The sequence below is a fragment of the Dama dama genome, chromosome 26, assembly GCF_033118175.1.
Source record: "Dama dama isolate Ldn47 chromosome 26, ASM3311817v1, whole genome shotgun sequence".
NCBI lineage: Eukaryota > Metazoa > Chordata > Mammalia > Artiodactyla > Cervidae > Dama > Dama dama.
Window position 1 is genome coordinate 14,822,785 of NC_083706.1, and position 27,507 is coordinate 14,850,291.

Sequence of the window (27,507 nt, forward strand, 5' to 3'; positions counted from 1 at the left end):
CCTGAAAATGTGTGAAAAATATGAAGAGCTTCAAAAGGTGTCAAAAATATGAGGAGCATGAAATGGTCTGAAAAATAGGAGGAGCATGAAACTGTGTTCAAAAACATGAAGAGCCTGAAAAGTTGTGAAAAATATGAAGAGCTTCAAACGGTTGGAAATACATGAGGAGCATGAAACCGTCTTGAAAAACATGACGAGCCTGAAAAGGTGGGTAAAATATGAAGAGCTTCAAAAGGTGTGAAATACATGAGGAGCATGAATCGGTCTGAAAAATAGGAGGAGCATGAAGTAGTGTTTAAAAACATGAAGAGACTGAATAGGTGTGAAAAATATGAAGAGCTTCAAAAGGTGTCAAAATATGAGGAGCATGAAACGGTCTGAAACATAGGAGGAGCATGAATCGGTTTTGAAAAACATGAAGAGCCTGAAAATGTGTGAAAAATATGAAGATCTTCAAAACGTGTCAAAATATGAGGAGCATGAAACGGTCTGAAAAACAGGAGGATCATGAAGCCGTGTTGAAAAACATGGGGAGGCTGCAAAGGTGTGAAAAATATGAAGAGCTTCAAAAGGTTGGAAATACATGAGGAGCATGAAACGGTCTGGAAAATAGGAAGAGCATGAAGCGGTGTTGAAAAACATGAAGAGCCTGAAAAGGTATGAAAAATATGAAGAGCTTCAAAATGTGTCAAAATATGAGGAGCATGAACCGGTCTGAAAAAAAGGAGGAGCATGAAGCGGTGTTCAAAAACATGAAGAGCATGAAAAGGTGTGAAAAATATGAAGAGCTTCAAAAGGTGACAAAAATATGAGGAGCATGAAACGGTCTGAAATACAGGAAGAGCATGAAGCGGTGTTGAAAAACATGAAGAACATGAAAAGGTGTGAAAAATATGAAGAGCTTCAAAAGGTGACAAAAATATGAGGAGCATGAAATGGTCTGAAATATAGGAAGAGCATGATGCGGTGTTGAAAAACATGAAGAGCCTGAAAAGGTGTGAAAAATATGAAGAGCTTCAAAAGGTGTCAAAAATATGAGGAGCATGAAACGGTCTGAAAAATGGGAGGAGCATGATGCGGTGTTGAAAAACATGAAGAGCCTGAAAACGTGTGAAAAACATGAAGAGCTTAAAAGTTGTGAGAAATATGAAGAGCTTCAAAAGGTGTCAAAAAGAGACGAGCATGAAATGGTCTGGAAAATAGGACGAGCATGAAGCGGTGTTGAAAAACATGGGGAGCCTGAAAAGGTGTGAAAAATATGAAGAGCTTTAAAACGTGTGAAATACACGAGGAGCATGAAACGGTCTGAAAAATAGGAGGAGCATGAAACCGTGTTCAAAAACATGAAGAGCCTGAAAACTTGTGAAAAATATGAAGAGCTTCAAACGGTTGGAAATACATGAGGAGCATGAAACGGTGTTGAAAAACATGAAGAGCCTGAAAAGGTGGGTAAAATATGAAGAGCTTCAAAAGGTGTCAAATATATGAGGAGCATGAAACGGTCTGAAAAATAGGAGGAGCATTAAACGGTGTTCAAAAACATGAAGAGCCTGAAAAGGTGTGAAAAATATGAAGAGCTTCAAAAGGTGTCAAAAATATGAGGAGCATGAAACGGTCTGAAAAATAGGAGGAGCATGAAACGGTCTGAAAAATGGGAGGAGCATGAAGCGGTGTTGAAAAACATGAAGAGCCTGAAAACGTGTGAAAAACATGAAGAGCTTAAAAGTTGTGAGAAATATGAAGAGCTTCAAAAGGTGTCAAAATGAGACGAGCATGAAACGGTCTGGAAAAAAGGACGAGCATGAAGCGGTTTTGAAAACATGAAGAGCCAGAAAAGGTGTGAAAAATATGAAGAGCTTCAAAAAGTGTCAAAAATATGAAGAGCATGAAACGGTCTGAAAAATAGGAGGAGCATGAAGTGATGTTGAAAAACATGAAAAGCCTAAAAAGGTGTGAAAAATATGAAGAGCTTCAAAACGTGTCAAAAATATGAGGAGCTTGAAACGGTCTGAAAAAGAGTAGGATCATGAAGCCGTGTTGAAAAACATGGGGAGCCTGAAAAGGTGTGAAAAATATGAAGAGCTTCAAAAGGTGTCAAAAATATGAAGAGCTTCAAAAGTTGTTAAAAATGAGATGAGCATGACACAGTTCGAAAAATAGGAGGAGCATGAAACCGTGTTCAAAAACATGAAGAGCCTGAAAAGTTGTGAAAAATATGAAGAGCTTCAAACGGTTGGAAATACATGAGGAGCATGAAACGGTGTTGAAAAACATGAAGAGCCTGAAAAGGTGGGTAAAATATGAAGAGCTTCAAAAGGTGTCAAATATATGAGGAGCATGAAACGGTCTGAAAAATAGGAGGAGCATTAAACGGTGTTCAAAAACATGAAGAGCCTGAAAAGGTGTGAAAAATATGAAGAGCTTACAAAGGTGTCAAAAATATGAGGAGCATGAAACGGTCTGAAAAATAGGAGGAGCATGAAACGGTGTTCAAAAACAAGAAGAGCCTGAAAAGGTGTGAAAAATATGAAGAGGTTCAAAAGGTGTGAAAATATGAGGAGCATGAAACGGTCTGAAAAATGGGAGGAGCATGAAGCCGTGTTGAAAAACATGAAGAGCCTGAAAACGTGTGAAAAACATGAAGAGCTTAAAAGTTGTGAGAAATATGAAGAGCTTCAAAAGGTGTCAAAAATGAGACGAGCATGAAACGGTCTGGAAAATAGGACGAGCATGAAGCGGTGTTGAAAACATGAAGAGCCAGAAAAGGTGTGAAAAATATGAAGAGCTTCAAAAAGTGTCAAAAATATGAAGAGCATGAAACGGTCTGAAAAATAGGAGGAGCATGAAGTGATGTTCAAACACATGAAGAGCCTAAAAAGGTGTGAAAAATATGAAGAGCTTCAAAACGAGTCAAAAATATGAGGAGCATGAAACGGTCTGAAAAAGAGTATGATCATGAAGCCGTGTTGAAAAACATGGGGAGCCTGAAAATGTGTGAAAAATATGAAGAGCTTCAAAAGGTGTCAAAAATATGAGGAGCATGAAATGGTCTGAAAAATAGGAGGAGCATGAAACCGTGTTCAAAAACATGAAGAGCCTGAAAATTTGTGAAAAATATGAAGAGCTTCAAACGGTTGGAAATACATGAGGAGCATGAAACCGTCTTGAAAAACATGACGAGCCTGAAAAGGTGGGTAAAATATGAAGAGCTTCAAAAGGTGTGAAATACATGAGGAGCATGAATCGGTCTGAAAAATAGGAGGAGCATGAAGTAGTGTTTAAAAACATGAAGAGACTGAATAGGTGTGAAAAATATGAAGAGCTTCAAAAGGTGTCAAAATATGAGGAGCATGAAACGGTCTGAAACATAGGAGGAGCATGAATCGGTTTTGAAAAACATGAAGAGCCTGAAAATGTGTGAAAAATATGAAGATCTTCAAAACGTGTCAAAATATGAGGAGCATGAAACGGTCTGAAAAACAGGAGGATCATGAAGCCGTGTTGAAAAACATGGGGAGGCTGCAAAGGTGTGAAAAATATGAAGAGCTTCAAAAGGTTGGAAATACATGAGGAGCATGAAACGGTCTGGAAAATAGGAAGAGCATGAAGCGGTGTTGAAAAACATGAAGAGCCTGAAAGGTGGATAAAATATGAAGAGCTTCAAAAGGTGTCAAAAATATGAGGAGCATGAAACGGTCTGAAAAATAGGAGAAGCATGAAGTGGTGTTGAAAAACATGAAGAGCCTGAAAACGTGTGAAAAATATGAAGAGCTTCAAAAGGTTTGAAAAATATGAAGAGCTTCAAAAGGTGATAAAAATGAGATGAGCATGAAACGGTCTGAAAAATATGAGGAGCATGAAGCGGTGTTGGAAATCATGAAGAGTAAGAAAAGGTGTGAAATATATGAAGAGCTTCAAAAGGTGTCAAAAATATGAGGAGCATGAAACGGTCTGAAAAATAGGAGGAGCATGAAGCGGTGTTGAAAAACATGAAGAACCTGAAAAGGTGTGAAAAATATGAAGAGCTTCAAAAGTTGTTAAAAATGAGATGAGCATGACACAGTTTGAAAAATAGGAGGAGCATGAAAGGGTGTTCAAAAACATGAAGAGACTAAAAAGGTTGAAATATATGAAGAGCTTCAAATGGTGTCAAAAATATGAGGAGCATGAAACGGTCTGAAAAATAGCAGGAGCATGAAGCGGTGTTCAAAAACATGAAGAGCATGAAAAGGTGTGAAAAATATGAAGAGCTTCAAAATGTGTCAAAATATGAGGAGCATGAACCGGTCTGAAAAAAAGGAGGAGCATGAAGCGGTGTTCAAAAACATGAAGAGCATGAAAAGGTGTGAAAAATATGAAGAGCTTCAAAAGGTGACAAAAATATGAGGAGCATGAAACGGTCTGAAATACAGGAAGAGCATGAAGCGGTGTTGAAAAACATGAAGAGCCTGAAAAGGTGTGAAAAATATGAAGAGCTTCAAAAGGTGTCAAAAATATGAGGAGCATGAAACGTTCTGAAAAATGGGAGGAGCATGATGCGGTGTTGAAAAACATGAAGAGCCTGAAAACGTGTGAAAAACATGAAGAGCTTAAAAGTTGTGAGAAATATGAAGAGCTTCAAAAGGTGTCAAAAAGAGACGAGCATGAAATGGTCTGGAAAATAGGACGAGCATGAAGCGGTGTTGAAAAACATGGGGAGCCTGAAAAGGTGTGAAAAATATGAAGAGCTTTAAAACGTGTGAAATACACGAGGGGCATGAAACGGTCTGAAAAATAGGAGGAGCATGAAACCGTGTTCAAAAACATGAAGAGCCTGAAAAGTTGTGAAAAATATGAAGAGCTTCAAACGGTTGGAAATACATGAGGAGCATGAAACGGTGTTGAAAAACATGAAGAGCCTGAAAAGGTGGGTAAAATATGAAGAGCTTCAAAAGGTGTCAAATATATGAGGAGCATGAAACGGTCTGAAAAATAGGAGGAGCATTAAACGGTGTTCAAAAACATGAAGAGCCTGAAAAGGTGTGAAAAATATGAAGAGCTTCAAAAGGTGTCAAAAATATGAGGAGCATGAAACGGTCTGAAAAATAGGAGGAGCATGAAACGGTCTGAAAAATGGGAGGAGCATGAAGCGGTGTTGAAAAACATGAAGAGCCTGAAAACGTGTGAAAAACATGAAGAGCTTAAAAGTTGTGAGAAATATGAAGAGCTTCAAAAGGTGTCAAAATGAGACGAGCATGAAACGTTCTGGAAAAAAGGACGAGCATGAAGCGGTGTTGAAAACATGAAGAGCCAGAAAAGGTGTGAAATAATGAAGAGCTTCAAAAAGTGTCAAAAATATGAAGAGCATGAAACGGTCTGAAAAATAGGAGGAGCATGAAGTGATGTTGAAAAACATGAAAAGCCTAAAAAGGTGTGAAAAATATGAAGAGCTTCAAAACGTGTCAAAAATATGAGGAGCTTGAAACGGTCTGAAAAAGAGTACGATCATGAAGCCGTGTTGAAAAACATGGGGAGCCTGAAAAGGTGTGAAAAATATGAAGAGCTTCAAAAGGTGTCAAAAATATGAAGAGCTTCAAAAGTTGTTAAAAATGAGATGAGCATGACACAGTTCGAAAAATAGGAGGAGCATGAAACCGTGTTCAAAAACATGAAGAGCCTGAAAAGTTGTGAAAAATATGAAGAGCTTCAAACGGTTGGAAATACATGAGGAGCATGAAACGGTGTTGAAAAACATGAAGAGCCTGAAAAGGTGGGTAAAATATAAAGAGCTTCAAAAGGTGTGAAATACATGAAGAGCATGAATCGGTCTGAAAAATAGGAGCAACATGAAGTGGTGTTTAAAAACATGAAGTACTGAATAGGTGTGAAAAATATGAAGAGCTTCAAAAGGTGTCAAAATATGAGGAGCATGAAACGGTCTGAAACATAGGAGGAGCATGAATCGGTTTTGAAAAACATGAAGAGCCTGAAAATGTGTGAAAAATATGAAGATCTTCAAAACGTGTCAAAATATGAGGAGCATGAAACGGTCTGAAAAACAGGAGGATCATGAAGCCGTGTTGAAAAACATGGGGAGCCTGCAAAGGTGTGAAAAATATGAAGAGCTTCAAAAGGTTGGAAATACATGAGGAGCATGAAACGGTCTGGAAAATAGGAAGAGCATGAAGCGGTGTTGAAAAACATGAAGAGCCTGAAAAGGTGGATAAAATATGAAGAGCTTCAAAAGGTGTGAAAAATATGAGGAGCATGAAACGGTCTGAAAAATAGGAGAAGCATGAAGTAGTGTTGAAAAACATGAAGAGCCTGAAAACCTGTGAAAAATATGAAGAGCTTCAAAAGTTGTGAAAAATATGAAGAGCTTCAAAAGGTGATAAAAATGAGATGAGCATGAAACGGTCTGAAAAATATGAGGAGCATGAAGCGGTGTTGGAAATCATGAAGAGTCTGAAAAGGTGTGAAATATATTAAGAGCTTCAAAAGGTGTCAAAAATATGAGGAGCATGAAACGGTCTGAAAAATAGGAGGAGCATGAAGCGGTGTTGAAAAACATGAAGAACCTGAAAAGGTGTGAAAAATATCAAGAGCTTCAAAACGTGTCAAAACTATGAGGAGCATGAAACGGTCTGAAAAATAGGAAGAGCATGAAAGGGTGTTCAAATGCATGAAGAGCCTGAAAAGGTGTGAAAAATATGAAGAGCTTCAAAAGGTGTAAATACTTGAGGAACATGAAACGGTCTGGAAAATAGGATGAGCATGAAGTTGTGTTGAAAAACATGAAGAGACTGAAAAGGTGTGAAAAATATGAAGAGGTTCAAAAGGTGTGAAACATATGACGAGTATGATACGGTCTGAAAAATAGGAGGACCATGAAGCTCTGTTCAAAAACATGAAGATCCTGAAAAGTTGTGAAAAATATGAAATGCTTCAAAAGTTGTCAAAAATATGAGGAGCATGAACCGGTCTGAAAAATAGGAGGAGCATGAAGCGGTGTTCAAAAACATGAAGAGCATGAAAAGGTGTGAAAAATATGAAGAGATTCAAAAGGTGTCAAAAATATGAGGATCATGAAACGGTCTGAAAAATAGGAAGAGAATGAAGCGGTGTTGAAAAACATGAAAAGCCTGAAAAGGTGTGAAAAATATGAAGAGCTTCAAAAGGTGTCAAAAATATGAGGAGCATGAAACGGTTTGAAAAATAGGAGGAGCATGAAACGGTCTGAAAAATGGGAGGAGCATGAAGCGGTGTTGAAAAACATGAAGAGCCTGAAAACGTGTGAAAAACATGAAGAGCTTAAAAGTTGTGAGAAATATGAAGAGCTTCAAAAGGTGTCAAAATGAGACGAGCATGAAACGGTCTGGAAAATAGGACGAGCATGAAGCGGTGTTGAAAACATGAAGAGCCAGAAAAGGTGTGAAAAATATGAAGAGCTTCAAAAAGTGTCAAAAATATGAAGAGCATGAAACGGTCTGAAAAATAGGAGGAGCATGAAGTGATGTTGAAAAACATGAAAAGCCTAAAAAGGTGTGAAAAATATGAAGAGCTTCAAAACGTGTCAAAAATATGAGGAGCATGAAACGGTCTGAAAAAGAGTAGGATCATGAAGCCGTGTTGAAAAACATGGGGAGCCTGAAAAGGTGTGAAAAATATGAAGAGCTTCAAAAGGTGTCAAAAATATGAAGAGCTTCAAAAGTTGTTAAAAATGAGATGAGCATGACACAGTTCGAAAAATAGGAGGAGCATGAAACTGTGTTCAAAAACATGAAGAGCCTGAAAAGTTGTGAAAAATATGAAGAGCTTCAAACGGTTGGAAATACATGAGGAGCATGAAACGGTGTTGAAAAACATGAAGAGCTTGAAAAGGTGGGTAAAATATGAAGAGCTTCAAAAGGTGTGAAATACATGAAGAGCATGAATCGGTCTGAAAAATAGGAGCAACATGAAGTGGTGTTTAAAAACATGAAGTACTGAATAGGTGTGAAAAATATGAAGAGCTTCAAAAGGTGTCAAAATATGAGGAGCATGAAACGGTCTGAAACATAGGAGGAGCATGAATCGGTTTTGAAAAACATGAAGAGCCTGAAAATGTGTGAAAAATATGAAGATCTTCAAAACGTGTCAAAATATGAGGAGCATGAAACGGTCTGAAAAACAGGAGGATCATGAAGCCGTGTTGAAAAACATGGGGAGCCTGCAAAGGTGTGAAAAATATGAAGAGCTTCAAAAGTTTGGAAATACATGAGGAGCATGAAACGGTCTGGAAAATAGGAAGAGCATGAAGTGGTGTTGAAAAACATGAAGAGCCTGAAAAGGTGGATAAAATATGAAGAGCTTCAAAAGGTGTGAAAAATATGAGGAGCATGAAACGGTCTGAAAAATAGGAGAAGCATGAAGTAGTGTTGAAAAACATGAAGAGCCTGAAAACCTGTGAAAAATATGAAGAGCTTCAAAAGTTGTGAAAAATATGAAGAGCTTCAAAAGGTGATAAAAATGAGATGAGCATGAAACGGTCTGAAAAATATGAGGAGCATGAAGCGGTGTTGGAAATCATGAAGAGTCTGAAAAGGTGTGAAATATATTAAGAGCTTCAAAAGGTGTCAAAAATATGAGGAGCATGAAACGTTCTGAAAAATAGGAGGAGAATGAAGCGGTGTTGAAAAACATGAAGAACCTGAAAAGGTGTGAAAAATATCAAGAGCTTCAAAAGGTGTCAAAACTATGAGGAGCATGAAACGGTCTGAAAAACAGGAAGAGCATGAAAGGGTGTTCAAATGCATGAAGAGCCTGAAAAGGTGTGAAAAATATGAAGAGCTTCAAAAGGTGTAAAATACATGAGGAACAAGAAACGGTCTGGAAAATAGGATGAGCATGAAGTTGTGTTGAAAAACATGAAGAGACTGAAAAGGTGTGAAAAATATGAAGAGGTTCAAAATGTGTCTAAAGTGAGATGAGCATGAAACGGTCTGAAAAATAGGATGAGCAAGAAGGGGTGTTGAAAAACATGAAGAGCCTGAAAATGTGTGAAATATATGAAGAGCTTCAAAAGTTGTCAGAAATGATAGAAACATGAAACGGTCTGAAAAATAGGATGAGCAAGAAGGGGTGTTGAAAAACATGAAGAGCCTGAAAACGTTTGAGAAATACGAAGAAATTCAAAAGGTGTGAAAAATATGAAGAGCTTCAAAAGGTGTCAAAAATGAGATGAGCATGAAACGGGCTGAAAAATAGGAGAAGCATGAACTGGTGTGGAAAAACATGAAGAGCCTGAAAAGGTGTGAAAAATATGAAGAGCTTCAAAAGGTGTGAAAAACATGAGGAGAATGAAACGGCCTGAAAAATAGAAGCTGCATGAAACGGTGTGGGAAAACATGAAGAGCCTGAAAAGGCGTGAAAAATATGAAGAGCTTCAAATGGTGTCAAAAATATGAGGAGCATGTAACGTTCTGAAAAATAGGAGGAGCATGAAAAGGTGATCAAAAACATGAGGAGCCTGAAAAGGTGTGATAAATATGAAGAGCTTCAAATCGAGTCAAAAATAGAAGAAGCATGAAACGGTCTGAAAGATAGGAGGAGCATGAAACGGTGATCAGAAACATGAAGAGCCTGAAAATTTGTGAAAAATATGAAGAGCTTCAAAAGGTTTGAAATTCATGAGGAGCATGAAACGGTCTGAAAAATAGGAGAAGCATGAAGTGAAGTGGAAAAACATGAAGAGCCTGAAAAGGTGTGAAAAATATGAAGAGCTTCAAAAGGTGACAAAAATATGAAGAGCCTGAAAAGGTGTGAAAAATATGAAGAGCTTCAAATGGTGTCAAAAATATGAGAAGCATGAAACGGTCTGAAAGATATTAGGAGCATGAAACGGTGATCAGAAACATGAAGAGCCTGAAAAGTTGTGAAAAATATGAAGAGCTTCCAAAGGTGTCAAAAATATGAGGAGCATGAAACGGTCTGAAAAATAGGGGAAGCATGAAGTGGTGTGGAAAAACATGAAGAGCCTGAAAAGGTGTGAAAAATATGAAGAGCTTCAAAAGGTGTGAAATACATGAGGAGCATGAAACTCTCTGAAATATAGGAGGAGCATGAAGTGGTGTTCAAAAACATGAAGAGCCTGAAAAGTTGTGAAAAATATGAAGAGCTTCAAAAGGTGTGAAAAACATGAGGAGCATGAAACGGTCTGAAAAATAGATGCGGCATGAAATGGTGTTGACAAACATGAAGAGCCTGAAAAGGTGTGAAAAATATGAAGAGACTCAATACGTGTCAAAAATATGAGGAGTATGAAACGGTCGGAAAAATAGCAGGAGCATGAAGCGGTGTTGAAAAACATGAAGAGTCTGAAAACGTGTGAAAATTATGAAGAGCTTCAAAAATGTGAAAAATATGAAGAGCTTCAAAAGGTGTGAAAAATATGAAGAGCTTCAAAAGGTGTCAAAAAAGAGATGAGCATGAAAAGGTCTGAAAAAAAAGAGGAGCATGAAGCGGTGTGGAAAATCATGAAGAGCCTGAAAAGGTATGAAAAATATGAAGAGCTTCATAAGGTGTGAAATATATGAAGAGCTTCAAAAGGTGTCAAAATGAGATGAGCATGAAACGATTTGAAAAATAGGAGGAGCATGAATTGGTGTTGAAAAAAATGAAGAGCCTGAAAAGGTGTGAAATATCTGAAGAGCTTCAAAAGGTGTCAAAAATATGAGGAGAATGAAACGGTCTGAAAAATAGGCGGAGCAGAAGCAGATTTGAAAAACATGAAGAGCCTGAAAAGGTGTGATAATTATGAAGCGCTTCAAAAGGTGTCAAAATTATGGGGAGCATTAAACGGTCTGAAATATAGGAGGAGCATGAAACCTTGTTGAAAAATATGAAGAGCCTGAAAAGGTGTGAAAAATATGAAGAGCTTCAAAAGGTGTCAAAATATGAGGAGCATGAAACGGTCTGAAAAATAGGAGGAGCATGAAACGGTGTTCAAAAACATGAGGACCCTGAAAAATTGTGAAAAATATGAAGAGTTTCAAAAGGTGTCAAAAATATGAGGAGCATGAAACAGTCTGAAAAATATGAGGAGAATGAAACGGTGTTCAAAAACATGAAAACCCTGAAATGGTGTGAAATATATGAAGAGCTTCAAAAGGTGTCAAAAGTATGAGGAGCATGAAACGGTCTGAAAAATATGAGGAGCATGAAACGGTGTTCAAAAACATGAAAACCCTGAAAAGGTGTGAAATATATGAAGAGGTTCAAAAGATGTCAAAAATAGGAGGACCATGAAGCGGTGTAGAAAAACATGAAGAGCATGAAAAGGTGTGAAAAATATGAAGAGCTTCAAAACTTGTCAAAAATATGAGGAGCATGACACGGTCAGAAATATAGGAGGAGCATGAAGTGGTCTTGAAAACATGAAGAACCTGAAAAGTTGTGAAAAATATGAAGAGCTTCAAAAGGTGTCAAATATATGAGGAGCATGAAACGGTCTGAAAATTAGGAGGAGGAAGAAATGGTGTTCAAAACATGAAGAGCCTGAAAAGGTTTGAAAAATGTGAAGAGCTTGAAAAGGTGTCAAAAATATGAGGGCCATGAAACGGTCTGAAAAAGAGGATGAGCAAGAAGCGGTGTTGAAAAACATGAAGAGCCTGAAAAGGTGTGAAAAATATGAAGAGCTTCAAAAGGAGTCAAAATATGAGGAGCATGAAACGGTCTGAAAAATAGGAGGTGCAAGAAACGGTGTTCAAAAACATGAACAGCCTGAAAAGGTTTGAAAAATGTGAAGAGCTTGAAAAGGTGTCAAAAATGTGAGGGGCATGAAACTGTCTGAAAAATAGGAGGAGCATGAAACCTTGTTGAAAAATATGAAGAGCCTGAAAAGGTGTTAAAAATATGAAGAGCTTCAAAAGGTGTCAAAATATGAGGAGCAAGAAACGGTCTGAAAAATAGGAGGAGCATGAAACGGTGTTGAAAACATGAAGAGCCTGAAAAGGTGTGAAAAATGTGAAGAGCTCAAAAGGTGTCAAAAATATGAGGAGCATGAAACGGTCTGAAAAATATGAGGAGCATGAAACGGTGTTCAAAAACATGAAAACCCTGAAAAGGTGTGAAATATATGAAGAGCTTCAAAAGATGTCAAAAATAGGAGGAGCATGAAGCGGTTTAGAAAAACATGAAGAGTCTGAAAAGGCGTGAAAAATATGAAGAGCTTCAAAAGATGTCAAAAATATGAGGAGCATGACACGGTTCAGAAATATAGGAGGAGCATGAAGTGGTGTTGAAAACATGAAGAACCTGAAAAGTTGTGAAAAATATCAAGAGCTTCAAAAGGTGTCAAATATATGAGGAGTATGTAACGGTCTGAAAAATGGGAGGAGCATGAAGCGGTGTTCAAAAACATGAAGAACCTGAAAAGGTGTGAAAAATATGAAGAGATTCAAAAGGTGTCAAAAATATGAGAAGCATGAAACGGTCTGAAAAATAGGAGGAGCATGAAGCGGTGTTGAAAAAGATGAAGATCTTGAATACGTGTGAAAAATATGAAGAGCTTCAAAAGGTGTCAAAAATATGAGGAGCATGAAACAGTCTGAAAAATAGGAGGAGCATGAAGCGGATTTGAAAAGCATGAAGAGCCTGAAAAGGTGTGAAATATATGAAGAGCTTCAAAAGGTGTAAAAAATATGAGGAGCTTGAAACGGTCTGAAAAATAAGAGGATCTGGTTTCCTCAGTGTGTATGCCCAGAAGTGGGATTGCTGGGTCATATGGCAGTTCTATTTCCAGTTTTTTAAGAAATCTCCACACTGTTTTCCATAGGGGCTGTACTAGTGTGCATTCCCACCAACAGTGTAAGAGGGTTCCCTTTTCTCCACACCATCTCCAGCATTTATTGCTTTTAGACTTTTGGATAGCAGCCATCCTGACTGGCATGTAATGGTACCTCATTGTGGTTTTGATTTGCATTTCTCTAATAATGAGTGATGTTGAGCATCTTTTCATGTGTTTGTTATCCATCTGTATGCCTTCTTTGGAGAAATGTCTGTTTAGTTCTTTGGCTCATTTTTTATTGGGTCATTTATTTTTCTGGAATTGAGCTGCAGGATTTGCTTGTATATTTTTGAGATTAATCCTTTGTCTGTTTCTTCATTTGCTATTATTTTCTCCCAATTTGAGGGCTGTTTTTCACCTTACTTATAGTTTCCTTTGTAGTGCAAAAGCTTTTAAGTTTCATTAGGTCCCATTTGTTTAGTTTTGCTTTTATTTCCAATATTCTGGGAGGTGGGTCATAGAGGATCTTGCTTTGATTTATGTCGGAGAGTGTTTTGCCTATGTTCTCCTCTAGGAGTTTTATAGTTTCTGGTCTTAAATTTAGATCTTTAATCCATTTTGAGTTTATTTTTGTGTATGGTGTTAGAAAGTGTTCTATTTTCTTTCTTTTACAAGTGGTTGACCAGTTTTCCCAGCACCACTTGTTAAAGAGGTTGTCTTTTTTACATTGTATATCCTTGCCTCCTTTGTCAAAGATAAGGTGTACATAGGTTCGTCTGAAAGAGACACGTGCACCCCAATGTTCATCGCAGCACTGTTTATAATAGCCAGGACATGGAAGCAACCTAGATGCCCGTCAGCAGATGAATGGATAAGAAAGCTGTGGTACATATACACCATGGAATATTACTCAGCCATTAAAAAGAATTCATTTGAATCAGTCCTAATGAGATGGATGAAGCTGGAGCCCATTATACAGAGTGAAGTAAGCCAGAAAGATAAAGAACATTAGAGCATGCTGACACATGTATATGGAATTTAGAAAAGTGATAACGATAACCCTATATGCAGAACAGAAAAAGAGACACAGAAATACAGAACAGACTTTTGAACGTTGTGGGAGAATGCGAGGTTGGGATATTTCAAAAGAACAGCATGTATGCTATCTATGGTGAAACAGATCACCAGCCCAGGTAGGATGCAAGAGACAAGTGCTCCGGCTTGGTGCACTGGGAAGACCGAGAGGAATCGGGTGGAGAGGGAGGTGGGAGGGGGGATTGGGATTGGGAATACATGTAAATCCATGGCTGATTCATATCAATGTATGACAAAACCGACAGGGAAAAAAAAATAAAAATAATTAAAAAAAATTAAAAAAAAATAACAATAAAAAAAAAATAAGAGGAGCATGAAATGGTGTTCAAAAACATGAAGAGCCTGAAAAGGTGTGGAAATTATGAAGAGCTTCAAAAGGTGTCAAATATGAGGAGCATAAAACGGCCTGAAATATAGGAGGAGCATGGAGCGGTGTTGAAAAACATGAAGAGCCTGAAAAGGTGTGAAAAATATGAAGAGCTTCAAAAGGTGCCAAAAATATGAAGAGCATGAAACGGTCTGAAAAATAGGAGGAGCATGAAATGGTGTTCAAAAACATGAAGACCTGAAAAGGTGTGAAAAATATGAAGAGCTTCAAAACGTGCCAAAAATATGAGGAGCATGAAACGGTCTGACAAAGTGGAGGAGCATGAAGCGGTATTGAAAAACATGAAGAGCCTGAAAAGTTGTGAAAAATATGAAGAGCTTCAAAAGGTGTCAAAATATGAGAAGCATGAAACGGTCTGAAAAATAGGAGGAGCATGAACCGGTCTGACAAATAGCAGGAGCATGAGGCAGTGTTGAAAAACATGAAGAGTCTGAAAAGGTGTAAAAATATGAAAAGCTTCAATGGTGTCAAAAATATGAGGAGCATTAAACGGTTTGAAAAATAGGAGGAGCATGAAGCGGTGTTGAACAACATGAAGAGCCTGAAAAGGTGTGTAAAATATGAAGAGCTTCAAAATATGTGAAAAATATGAAGACCTTCAAAAGTTGTCAAAAATGAGATGAGCATGAAACGGTCTGAAAAATAGGAGGAGCAATAAGCGGTGTTGAAAAATATGAAGAGCCTGAAAATGTGTAAAACATATGAAGAGCTTCTAAAGGTGTCAAAAATATGAAGAACTTCAAAAGGTGTCAAAAATGAGATGAGCATTAAACGGTGTGAAAAAAATGAGGAGCATGAAGCGGTGTTGGAAATCATGAAGAGTCTGAAAAGGTATGAAATATATGAGGAGCTTCAAAAGGTGTCAAAAATATGAGTGTCATGAAACGGTCTGAAAATTAGGGGGAGCATGAAGCGGTGTTGAAAAACATGAAGAGCCTGAAAAGTTGTCAAAAATATGAAGAGCTTCTAAAGGGGTCAAAAGTAGAGGAGCTTCAAAGGGTGTCTAAAATGAGATGAGCATGAAATGGTGTGAAAATATGAGGAGCATGAAGCCGTTTTGAAAATCATGAAGAGTCTGAAAAGGTGTGAAAAATATGAAGAGCATCAAAAGGTGTCAAAAATATGAGGAGCATGAAACGGTCTGAAAAAATGGAGGAGCATGAAGCGGTGTTGAAAAACATGAAGAGCCTGAAAAGGTGTGAAAAATATGAAGAGCTTCAAAATGTGTCAAAAATATGAGGATCATGAAACGGTCTGAAAAATAGGAGAAGCAGGAAGTGGTGTTGAAAAACATGAGCCTGAAAACGTGTGAAAAATATGAAGAGCTTCAAAAGGTGTGAAAAATATGAAGAGCTTCAAAAGGTGATAAAAATGAGATGAGCATGAAACGGTCTGAAAAATATGAGGAGCATGAAGCGGTGTTGGAAATCATGAAGAGTCTGAAAAGGTGTGAAATATATTAAGAGCTTCAAAATGTGTCAAAAATAGGAGGAGGATGAAACGTTGTTAAAAAAACATGAAGAGCCTGAAAAGGTGTGAAATATATGAAGAGCTTCAAAAGGTGTGAAAAATATGAAGAGCTTCAAAAGGTGTGAAATACATGAGGAGCATGAAACTCTATGAATAATAGGAGGAGCATGAAGTGGTGTTCAAAATATGAAGAGCCTGAAAAGGTGTGAAAAATATGAAAAGCTTCAAAAATGTGAAAAATATGAAGAGCTTCAAAGATTTGAAAAATATGAGGAGTATGAAACGTTCTGAAAAATAGAAGGAGCATGAAGCGGTGGTGAAAAACATGAAGAGTCTGAAAATGTGTGAAAAATATGAAGATCTTCAAAAATGTGAAAAATATGAAGAGCTTTAAAAGTTGTGAAAAATATGAAGAGCTTCATTAGGTGTCAAAAATTAGATGAGCAAGAAAAGGTCTGAAAAATAGGAGGAGCATTAAACGGTGATCAAAAACATGAAGAGCCTGAAAAGGTGTGAAAAATATGAAAAGCTTCAAAAATGTGAAAAATATGAAGAGCTTCAAAAAGTGTGAAAAATATGAGGAGTATGAAACGTTCTGAAAAATAGAAGGAGCAAGAAGCGGTGGTGAAAAACATGAAGAGTCTGAAAATGTGTGAAAAATATGAAGAGCTTCAAAAATGTGAAAAATATGAAGAGCTTCAAAAGGTGTGGAAATATGAGGAGCATGACACGGTCTGAAAAATAGGAGGAGCATGAAGTGGTGTTCAAAAAATGAAGAGCCTGAAAAGGTGTGAAAAATATCAAGAGCTTCAAAAGGTGTGAAAAATATGAGGAGCATGAAACAGTCTGAAAAATAGGAGGAGCATGAAGCGGTGTTGAAAAACATGAAAAGCCTGAAAAGGGGTGAAAAATATGAAGAGCTTCAAAAGGTGTGAAAAATATGAGGAGCATGAAACGGTCTGAAAAATAGGAGTCGCAAGAAGCGGTGTTCAAAAACATGAAGAGCCAGAAAAGGTGTGAAAAATATGAAGAGCTTCAAAAGCTGTGAAAAATATGAAGAGCTTCAAAAGGTGTGAAATACATGACGATCATGAAACTCTCTGAAAAATAGGAGGAGCATGAAGCGGTGTTCAATAATATGAAGAGCCTGGAAAGGTGTGAAAAATATGACGAGCTTCCAAAGTTGTCAAAAATATGAGGAGCATGAAAAGGTCTGAAAAATAGGAGCATGAAGCGGTGTTCAATAATATGAAGAGCCTGAAAATGTGTGAAATATATGAATAGCTTCAGAAGGTGTCAAAAATATGAGGAGCAAGAAACGGCCTGAAAAATAGGAGGAGCATTAAACGGTGTTCAAAAATATGAGGAGCAAGAAACGGTCTGAAAAATAAGAGGAGCATTAAACGGTGTTCAAAAACATGAAGAGCCTGGAAAGGTGTGAAAAATATGAAGAGCTTCAAAAGGTGTCAAAAATATGAGGAGCATGAAACGGTCTGAAAAATAGGAGGAGCATGAAGTGGTGTTGAAAAAAATGAAGAGCCTGAAAAAGGTGTGAAAATTATGAGGAGAATGAAACGGTCTGAAAAATAGGAGGATCATGAAGTGGTGTAGAAAAACATGAAGAGCCTGAACAGGTGTGAAAAACATGAAGAGCTTCAAAAGGTGTGAAAAATATGAGGAGCATGAAATGGTCTGAAAAATAGGAGGAGCAGGAAGTGGTGTTGAAATTCATGAAGAGCCTGAAAAGGTTTGTAAAATATGAAGAGCTTCAAAATGTGTGAAATACATGAGGAGCATGAAACGGTCTGAAAAATAGGAGAAGCATGAAGTGGTGTGGAAAAACATGAAGAGCCTGTAAACGTGTGAAAAATATGAAGAGCTTCAAAAGGTGTCAAAAATATGAGGAGCATGAAACGGTCCGAAAAATAGGAGGAGCATGAAGCAGTGTTCAAAAACATGAAGAGCCTGAAAACTTGTGAAAAATATGAAGAGCTTCAAAAGTTGTGAAATACATGAGGAGCATGAAACGGTCTGAAAAATAGGAGGAGCGTGAAGCGCTGTTCAAAAACATGAAGAGTTTGAAAAGGTGTAAAATATATGAAGAGCTACAAAAGGTGTGAAATACATGAGGAGCATGAAACGGTGTATAAAATAGGAGGAGCTTGAACCGGTGTTCAAAAACATGAAGAGCCTGAAACGGTGTGAAAAATATGAAGAGCTTCAAAAGATGTGAAATACATTAGGAGCATGAAACTGTCTGAAAAATAGGAGGAGCATGAGACGGTGTTGAAAAAAGTGAAGAGCCTGAAAAGGTGTGAAAAATATGAAGAGCTTCAAAAGGTGTGAAAAATATGAGGAGCATGAAACTGTCTCAAAAATAGGAGGAGCATGAAGCGGTGTTGAAAAACATGAAGAGCCTGAAAATGTGTGAAAAATATGAAGAGCTTCAAAAGGTGTCAAAAACATGAGGAGAATGAAACGGTCTGAAATATTGGAGGAGCAAGAAACGGAGTTCAAAAACATGAAGAGCCAGAAAAGATGTGAAAAATATGAAGTGCTTCAAACTTTGTCAAAAATATGAGAAGCATGAATGGTCTGAAAAATAGGAGGAGCATGAAGCGGTATTCAAAAACATGAAGAGCCTGAAAAGCTGTGAAATTATGTCAAGCTTCAAAAGATGTGAAAAATATGAGGAGCAGGAAACGGTCTGAAAAATAGTCGGAGCATGAAGCGGTGTTAAAGAACATGAAGAGCCTGAAAAGGTGTGAAATATATGAAGAGCTTCAAAAGGTGTCAAAAATATGAGGGGCATGAAACGGTCTGAAAAATAGGAGGAGCATGAAATGGTGTTAAAAAACATGAAGAGCTTCAAAAGGTGTGAAACATATAAAGAGCTTCAAATGGTGTCAAAAATATGAGGAGCAGGAAATGGTCTGAAAAATAGGAGGAGCATGAAGTGGTGTAGAAAAACATGAAGACCCTGAAAAGGTGTGAAAAATATGAAGAGCTTCAAAAGGTGTCAAAATATGAGGAGCATGAAACTGTCTGAAATATAGGAGGAGCATTAAACGGTGTTAAAAAACATGAAGAGCTTCAAAAGGTGTGAAACATATGAAGAGCTTCAAAAGGTGTCAAAAATATGAGGAGCATGAAACGGTATGAAAAATAGGAGGAGCATGAAGTGGTGTTGAAAAACAAGAAGAGCCTGAAAAGGTGTGAAATATATAAAGAGCTTCAAAAGGTTTCAAAAATATGAGGAGCATGAAACGGTCTGAAAAATAGGACGAGCATGAAGTTGTGTTGAAAAACATGAAGAACCTGAAACGGTGTGAAAAATATGAAGAGGTTCAAAAGGTGTCAAAAATATGAGGAGCATGAAAAGGTCTGAAAAATAGGAGGGGCATGAAGCGGTGTAGAAAAACATGAGGAGCCTGAAAATGGGTGAAAAATATGAAGAGCTTCAAAAGGTGTCAAAAATATGAGGAGAATGAAACGGTCTGAAATATCGGAGGAGCAAGAAACGGAGTTCAAAAACATGAAGAGCCTGAAAAGGTGTGAAAAATATGAAGAGCTTCAAAATGTGCCATATATATGAGGAGCATGAAACGGTCTGAAAAATAGGAGGAGCATGAAGCGGTATTCAAAAACATGAAGAGCCTGAAAAGCTGTGAAATTATGTCAAGCTTCAAAAGGTGTGAAAAATATGAGGAGCAGGAAACGGTCTGAAAAATAATAGGAGCATGAAACGGTGTTAAAGAACATGAAGAGCCTGAAAAGGTGTGAAATATATGAAGAGCTACAAAAGGTGTCAAAAATATGAGGAGCAGGAAACGGTCTGAAAAATAGGAGGAACATGAATCTGTGCTCAAATACATGAAGCGCCTCAGAAGGTGCGAAAAATATGAAGAGCTTCAAAAGGTGTCAAAAATATGAGGAGAATGAAACGGTCTGAAAAATAGGCGGAGCATGAAACGGTGTTCAAAAACATGAAGAGCCTAAAAAGGTGTGAAAAATATGAAGAGCGTCAAAACGTGTCAAAATATGAGGAGCATGAAACGGTCTGAAAAATAGGAGGAGCAAGAAGCGGTGTTGAAAAACATGAAGAGCCTGAAAATGTGTGAAAAATATGAAGAGCCTGAAAAGGTGTGAAAAATATGAAGAGCTTCAAAAGGTGTCAAAATTATGAGGAGCATTAAACGGTCTGAAAAATAGGAAGAGCATGAAGCTGTGTTCAACAACATGAAGAGACTGAAAAGGTGCGAAAAATATGAAGAGCCTGAAAAGGTGTGAAAAATATGAAGAGCTTCAAAAGGTGTCAAAAATTAGATGAGCATGAAACGGTCTGAAAAATAGGAGGAGCATTAAACGGCGTGGAGAAACATGAAGAGCCGGAAAAGGTGTGGAAAAATAGGAGGAGCTTCAAAATGTGTCAAATATATGAGGAGAATGAAACGGTCTGAAAAATAGGAGGAGCATGAAACGGTCTGAAAAATAAGAAGAGCATGAAACGGTCTGAAAAATAGGAGGATCATGAAGCGGTGTTGAAAATCGTGAAGAGCCTGAAATGGTGTGAAAAATGTGAAGAGCTTCAACAGGTGTCAAAAACTTGAGGAGAATGAAACGGTCTGAAAAATAGGAGGAGCATGAAGCTGTGTTGAAAAACATGAAGAGCCTGAAAAGGTGTGTAAAATATGAAGAGCTTCAAAAGGTGTAAAAAATGAGATGAGCATGAAACGGTCTGAAAAATAGGAGGAGCATGAACTGGTGCTAAAAACATGAAGAGCCTGAAAAGGTGTGAAAAATATGAAGAGCTTTAAAAGGTGTGAAAAATATGACGAGCATGAAACGGTCTGAAAAATAGGAGGAGCATGAAGCTGTGTTCAAAAACATGAAGAGCCAGAAAAGGTCTGAAAAATATGAAGAGCTTCAAAAAGTGTCAAAAATATGAGGAGCAAGAAACGGTCGGAAAATAGGAGGAGCATGAAATGATCTGAAAAATAGGAGGAGCAGGAAGCTGTGTTCAAAAACATGAAGAGCCTGAAAAGCTGTGAAAAATATGAAGAGCTTCAAAAGGTGTAAAAAACTTGAGCAGCATGAAACGGTCTGAAAAATAGGAGGAGCATGAAGTGGAACTGAAAAATATGAAGTGCCTGAAAAGGTGTGCAAAATATGAAGAGTTTCAAAAGGTGTAAAAATGAGATGAGCATGAAACGGTCTGAAAAATAGGAGGAGCATGAAACGGTCTGAAATATAGGAGGAGCATGAATCTGTGCTAAAATACATGAAGCGCCTGAGAAGGTGCGAAAAATATGAAGAGCTTCAAAAGGTGTGAAAAAATGAGGAGCATGAAACGTTCTGAAAAATAGGAGGAGCATGAAACGGTGTTCAAAAATATGAAGAGCCTGGAAATGGTGTGAAAAATATGAGAGCCCCAAAACGTGTTAACAATATGAGGAGCATGAAATGGTCTGAAACATACGAGGAGCATGAAGTGGCGTTCAAAAACATAAAGAGCCTGAAAAGGTGTGAAATATATGAAGAGCTTCAAAAGGTGTAAAATATTTGAGCAGCATGAAACGGTCTGAAAAATAGGAGGAGCATGAAGTGGAGCTGAAAAACATGAAGTGTCTGAAAAGGTGTGCAAAATATGAAGAGCTTCAAAAGGTGTAAAAAACGAGATGAGCATGAAACGGTCTGAAAAATAGGAGGAGCATGAACTGGTGCTGAAAAACATGAAGAGCCTGAAAATGTGTGAAAAATATGAAGAGCTTCAAAAGGTGTGAAAAATATGAGGAACATGAAACGGTCTGAAAAATAGGAGGAGCATGAACTGGTGCTGAAAAACATGAAGAGCCTGAAAAGGTGTGAAAAATATGAAGAGCTTCAAAAAGTGTCAAATATATGAGGAGAAAAAACGGTCTGAAAAAAAGGAGGAGCATGAAGTGGTGTTCAAAAACATGAAGACCCTGAAAAGGTGTGAAAAATATGAAGAGCTTCAAAGGCTGTCAAAAATGAGATGAGCATGAAACGGTCTGAAAAAAAGCAGGAGCATGAAGCGTTGTTGAAAATCTGGAAGAGCTTGAAAAGTTATGAAAAATATGAAGAGCTTCAAAAGGTTTCAAAAATATGAGGATCATGAAACAGTCTGAAAAATAGGAGCAACATGAAATGGTCTTAAAAATAAGAGGAGCATGAAATGGTTTTGAAAAACATGAAGAGCCTGAAAAGGTGTTAAAAATATGAAGACGTTTAAAAGGTGTCAAAAATATGAGGAGCATGAAACTTTCTGAAAAATAAGAGGATCATGAAGCGGTGTTGAAAAACATGAAGAGCCTGAAAAGGTGTGAAAAATATGAAGAGCTTGAAAAGTTGTGAAATATATTAGGAGCATGAAACGATCTGAAAAATAGGACGAGCATGAAACGGTGTTCAAAAACATGAAGAGCCTGAAAAGGTGTGAAAAATATGAAGAGCTTCAAAAGGTGTCAAAAATATGAGGAGCATGAAACGGCCTCAAAAATAGGAGGAGTATGAATCGCTGAAGAAAAACATGGAGAGCCTGAAAAGGTGTGAAAAATATGAAGAGCTTCAAAACGTGTCAAAAATATGAGGAGCATGAAACGGTCTCAAGAATAGGAGGAGCATGAAAAGGTCTGAAAAATATGAGGGCATGAAACTGTGTTGAAAAACATGAACAGCCTGAAATGGTGTGAAATATATGAAGAGCTTCAAAAGGTTTCAAAAATATGAGGAGCATGAAACGGTCTGAAAAATAGGAGGACCATGAAGCGGTTTTGAAAAACATGAAGAGACTGAAAAGGTATGGGAAATATGAAGAGCTTCAAAAGGTGTGAAATACATGAGGAGCATGAAACGGTCTGAAAAATAGGAGGAGCATGAAGCTGTGTTCAAAAACATGAGGAGACTGAAAAGGTGCGAAAAATATGAAGAGCCTGAAAAGGTGTGAAAATTATGAAGAGCTTCAAAAAGTGTCAAATATAAGAGGATCATGAAACGGTCTGAAAAATAGGAGCAACATGAAACGGTCTGAAAAATAAGAGGAGCATGAAATGGTGTTGAAAAACAGGAAGAGCCTGAAAATGTGAGAAAAATATGAACAGCTTCAAAAGGTTCCAAAAATATGAGGAGCATGAAACTTTCTGAAAAAGAGGAGGAGCATGAACCGGTGTTGAAAAACATGAAGAGCCTGAAAAGGTGTGAAAAATATGAAGAGGTTTAAAAGGTGTCAAAAATATGAGGAGCATGAAACTTTCTGAAAAATAGGAGGATCATGAAAGCGTGTTCAAAAACATGAAGAGCCTGAAAAGGTGTGAAAAATATGAAGAGCCTTAAAAAATGTCAAAAATATGAGGAGTATGAAATGGTCTGTAAAATAGCAGGAGCATGAAGCGGTGTTGAAAAACATGAAGAGCCTGAAAAAGTGTGAAAAATATGAAGAGCTTCAAAAGGTGTGAAAAATATGAAGAGCTTCAAAAGGTGTCAAAAATATGAGGAGAATGAAACGGTCTGAAAAATAGCAGGAGCAAGAACCGGTGTTCAAAAACATGAAGAGCCTGAAAAGGGGTGAAAAATGTGAGGAGCTTAAAAAGGTGTCAAAATTATGAGGAGAATGAAACGGTCTGAAAAATAGCAGGAGCAAGAACCGGTGTTCAAAAACATGAAGAGCCTGAAAAGGTGTGAAAAATATGAAGAGCTTCAAAACGTGTCAAATTATGAGGAGCATGAAACGGTCTGAAAAATAGGAGGAGCAAGAAGCGGTGATGAAAAACATGAAGAGCCTGAAAATGTGTGAACAATATGAAGAGCTTCAAAAGGTGTGAAAAATATGAAGAGCTTCAAAAGCTGTCAAATTAGATGAGCATGAAACGGTCTGAAAAATAGCAGGAGCAAGAACCGGTGTTCAAAAACATGAAGAGCCTGAAAAGGGGTGAAAAATGTGAGGAGCTTAAAAAGGTGTCAAAATTATGAGGAGCATTAACGGTCTGAAAAATAGGAGGAGCATGAAGCTGTGTTCAACAACATGAAGAGCCAGACAAGGTGTGAAAAATATGAAGAGCTTCAAAAAGTGTCAAAAATATGAGAAGCAAGAAATGGTCTGAAAAACAGGAGTAGCATGAAACGGTCTGAAAAATAGGAGGAGCATGAAGCTGTGATGAAAAACATGAAGAGCCTGAAAAGGTGTGAAAAATATGAAGAGCTTCAAAAGGTGTAAAAAATGAGAGCAGCATGAAACGGTCTGAAAAATAGGAGTAGCATGAAGTGGAGCTGAAAAACATGAAGTGCCTGAAAAGGTGTGCAAAATATGAAGAGCTTCAAAAGGTGTAAAAAATGAGATGAGCATGAAACGGTCTGAAAAATAGGAGGAGCATGAACTGGTGCTGAAAAATATGAAGAGCCTGAAAAGGTGAGAAAAATATGAAGTGCTTTAAAAGGTGTGAAAAATATGAAGAGCTTCAAAAGCTGTCAAATGAGATGAGCATGAAACGGTCTGAAAAATAGCAGGAGCATGAAGAGGTGTTCAAAAACATGAAGATCCTGAAAAGGGGTGAAAAATATGAAGAGCTTCAAAAGGTGTCAAAATTATGAGGAGCATTAAACGGTCTGAAAAATGGGAGGAGCATGAAGCTGTGTTCAACAACATGAAGAGCCTGAAAATGTATGAAGAATATGAAGAGCTTCAAAAGGTGTCAAAAATGAAATGAGCATGAAACGGTCTGAAAAATAGGAGGAGCATTAAGCGGTGTTGAAAATCATGAAGAGCCTGAAAAGTTGTGGAAAAATAGGAAGAGCTTTAAAATGTGTCAAATATATGAGGAGAATGAAACGGTCTGAAAAATAGGAGGAGCATTAAACGGTGTGGAAAAACATGAAGAGCCTGAAAAGGTGTGGAAAAATAGGAAGAGCTTCAAAATGTGTCAAATATATGAGGAGAATGAAACGGTCTGAAAAATAGGAGGAGCAAGAAATGGTCTGAAAAATAGGAAGAGCATGAAGCGGTGTTGAAAATCGTGAAGAGCCTGAAAAGGTGTGAAAAATGTGAAGAGTTTCAACAGGTGTCAAAAACTTGAGGAGAATGAAACGGTCTGAAAAATAGGAGGAGCATGAAGCTGTTTTGAAAAACATGAAGAGCCTGAAAAGGTGTGAAAAATATGAAGAGCTTCAAAAGCTGTCAAATATATGAGGAGCACGAAACGGTCTGAAAAAAAGGAGGAGCATGAAGCGTTGTTGAAAATCTTGAAGAGCTTGAAAAGTTGTGAAAAATATGAAGAGCTTCAAAGGGTTTCAAAAATATGAGGATCATGAAACGGTCTGAAAAATAGGAGCAGCATGAAACGGTCTGAAAAATAAGAGGAGCATGAAATGGTGTTGAAAAACACGAAGAGCCTGAAAAGGTGTGAAAAATATGAAGAGTTTTAAAAGGTGTCAAAAATATGAGGAGCATGAAACTTTCGGAAAAATAGGAGGATCATGAAACCGTGTTCAAAAACATGAAGAGCCTGAAAAGGTGTGAAAAATATGAAGAGCCTTAAAAAATGTCAAAAATATGAGGAGTATGAAACGGTCTGAAAAATAGCAGGAGCATGAAGCGGTGTTGAAAAACATGAACAGCCTGAAAAGGTGTGAAAAATATGAAGAGCTTCAAAAGGTGTGAAAAATATGAAGAGCATCAAAAGGTGTCAAAAATATGACGAGGATGAAACGGTCTGAGAAATAGGAGGAGTAAGAAGCGGTGTTGAAAAACATGAAGAGCCTGAAAAGGTGTGAAAAATATGAAGAGCTTGAAAAGGTGTGAAAAATATGAAGAGCTTGAAAAGGTGTGAAAAATATGAAGAGCTTCAAAAGTTGTCAAAAATGAAATGTGCATGAAACGGACTGAAAAATATGAGGAGCATGAAGTGATGTTGAAAAACATGAAGAGCCTGAAAATGTGTGAAATATATGAAGACTTCAAAACGTGTCAAAAATATGAGGAGCATGAAACGGTCTGAAAAGTAGGAGGTGCATGAAGCGCTGTTGAGAAACATGAAGAACCTGAAAAGGTGTGAAAAATATGAAGAGCTTCAAGAATTGTCAAAAATATGAGGAGCATGAAACGGTCTAAAAAATAGGAGGAGCATGAAGTGTTGTTGCAAATCATGAAGAGCCTGAAAAAGTATGAAATATATGAAGAGGTTCAAAAGGTGTGAAAAATATGAAGAACTTCAAAATGTGTCAAAAATATGAAGAGCTTCAAAAGGTGTCAAAAATATGAGGAGCATGAAACGGTCTGAAAAATAGGAGGAGCATGAAGTGGTGTTGAAAAACATGAAGAGCCTGAAAAGGTGTCAGAAATATGAAGAGTTTCAAAAGGTGTGAAAAATATGAAGAGCTTCAAAAGGTGTCAAAAAGTAGATGAGCATGAAACGGTCTGAAAAATAGGAGGAGCATGAAGTGGTTTTGAAAAACAGGAAGAGCCTGAAAAGGTGTGAAAAATATGAAGAGCTTCAAAAGTGTGAAAAATATGAAGAGCTTCAAAAGGTGTCAAAATTATGCGGAGCATGAAACGGTCTGAAAAATAGGAGGAGCATGAAGTGGTGTTGAAAAACATGAAGATGCTGAAATGGTGTGAAATATATGAAGAGCTTCAAAATGTGTGAAACATATGAGGAGCTTCAAAAAGTGTCAAAAATATGAGGAGCATGAAATGGTCTGAAAAATAGGAGGAGCATGAAGCGGTGTTGAAAAACATGAAGAGCCTGAAAAGGTGTGAAAAATATGAAGAGCTTCAAAATGTGTCAAAAATATGAGGAGCATGAAACGGTCTGAAAAATAGGAGGAGCATGAAGCGGTGTTCAAAAACATGAAGAGCCTGAAAAGGTTTGAAAAATATGAAGAGCTTCAAAAGGTGTCAAAAATATGAGGAGCATGAAACGGTCTGAAATATAAAGGAGCATGAAACGCTGATCAAATACATGAAGAGTCTGAAAAGGTGTGAAAAACATAAAGAGCTTCAAAAGCTGTCAAGTATATGAGTAGCATGAAACGGTCTGAAAAATAGGAGGAGCATGAAGCGGTATTCAAAAACATGAAGAGCCTTAAAAGGTGTGAAAAATGTGAAGAATTTTAAAAGGTGTCAAAAATATGAGGAGCATGAAACGTTCTGAAAAAGAGGAGGATCATGAAACGGTGTTCAAAAACATGAAGAGCATGAGAAGTTGTGAAAAATATGAAGAGCTTCAAAAGGTGTCAAAAATATGAAGAGCTTCAAAAGGTGTCAAAAATGAGATGAGCATGAAACGGTCTGAAAACTAGGAGGTGCATGAAGCGCTGTTGAGAAACATGAAGAGCCTGAAAAGGTGTGAAAAATATGAAGAGCTTCAAAAGGTGTCAAAAATATGAGGAGCATGAAACGGTCTAAAAAATAGGAGGAGCATGAAGTGTTGTTGCAAATCATGAAGAGCCTGAAAAAGTATGAAATATATGAAGAGCTTCAAAAGGTGTAAAAAATATGACGACCTTCAAAAGGTGTCAAAAATATGAGGAGCATGAAACAGTCTGAAAAAGAGGAGGAGCATGAAGCGGTGTTGAAAAACATGAAGAGCCTGAAAATGTGTGAGAAATATGAAGAGCTTCAAAAGGTGTCAAAAATATGAGGAGCATGAAAAGTTCTGAAAAATAGGACGAGCCTGAAGCGGTGTTGAAACACATGAAGAGCCTGAAAAGATGTGAAAAATATGAAGAGCTTCAAAAGGTGTCAAAAATATGAGGAGCATGAAACGGTCTGAAAAAAGGAGGAGCATAAAGTGGT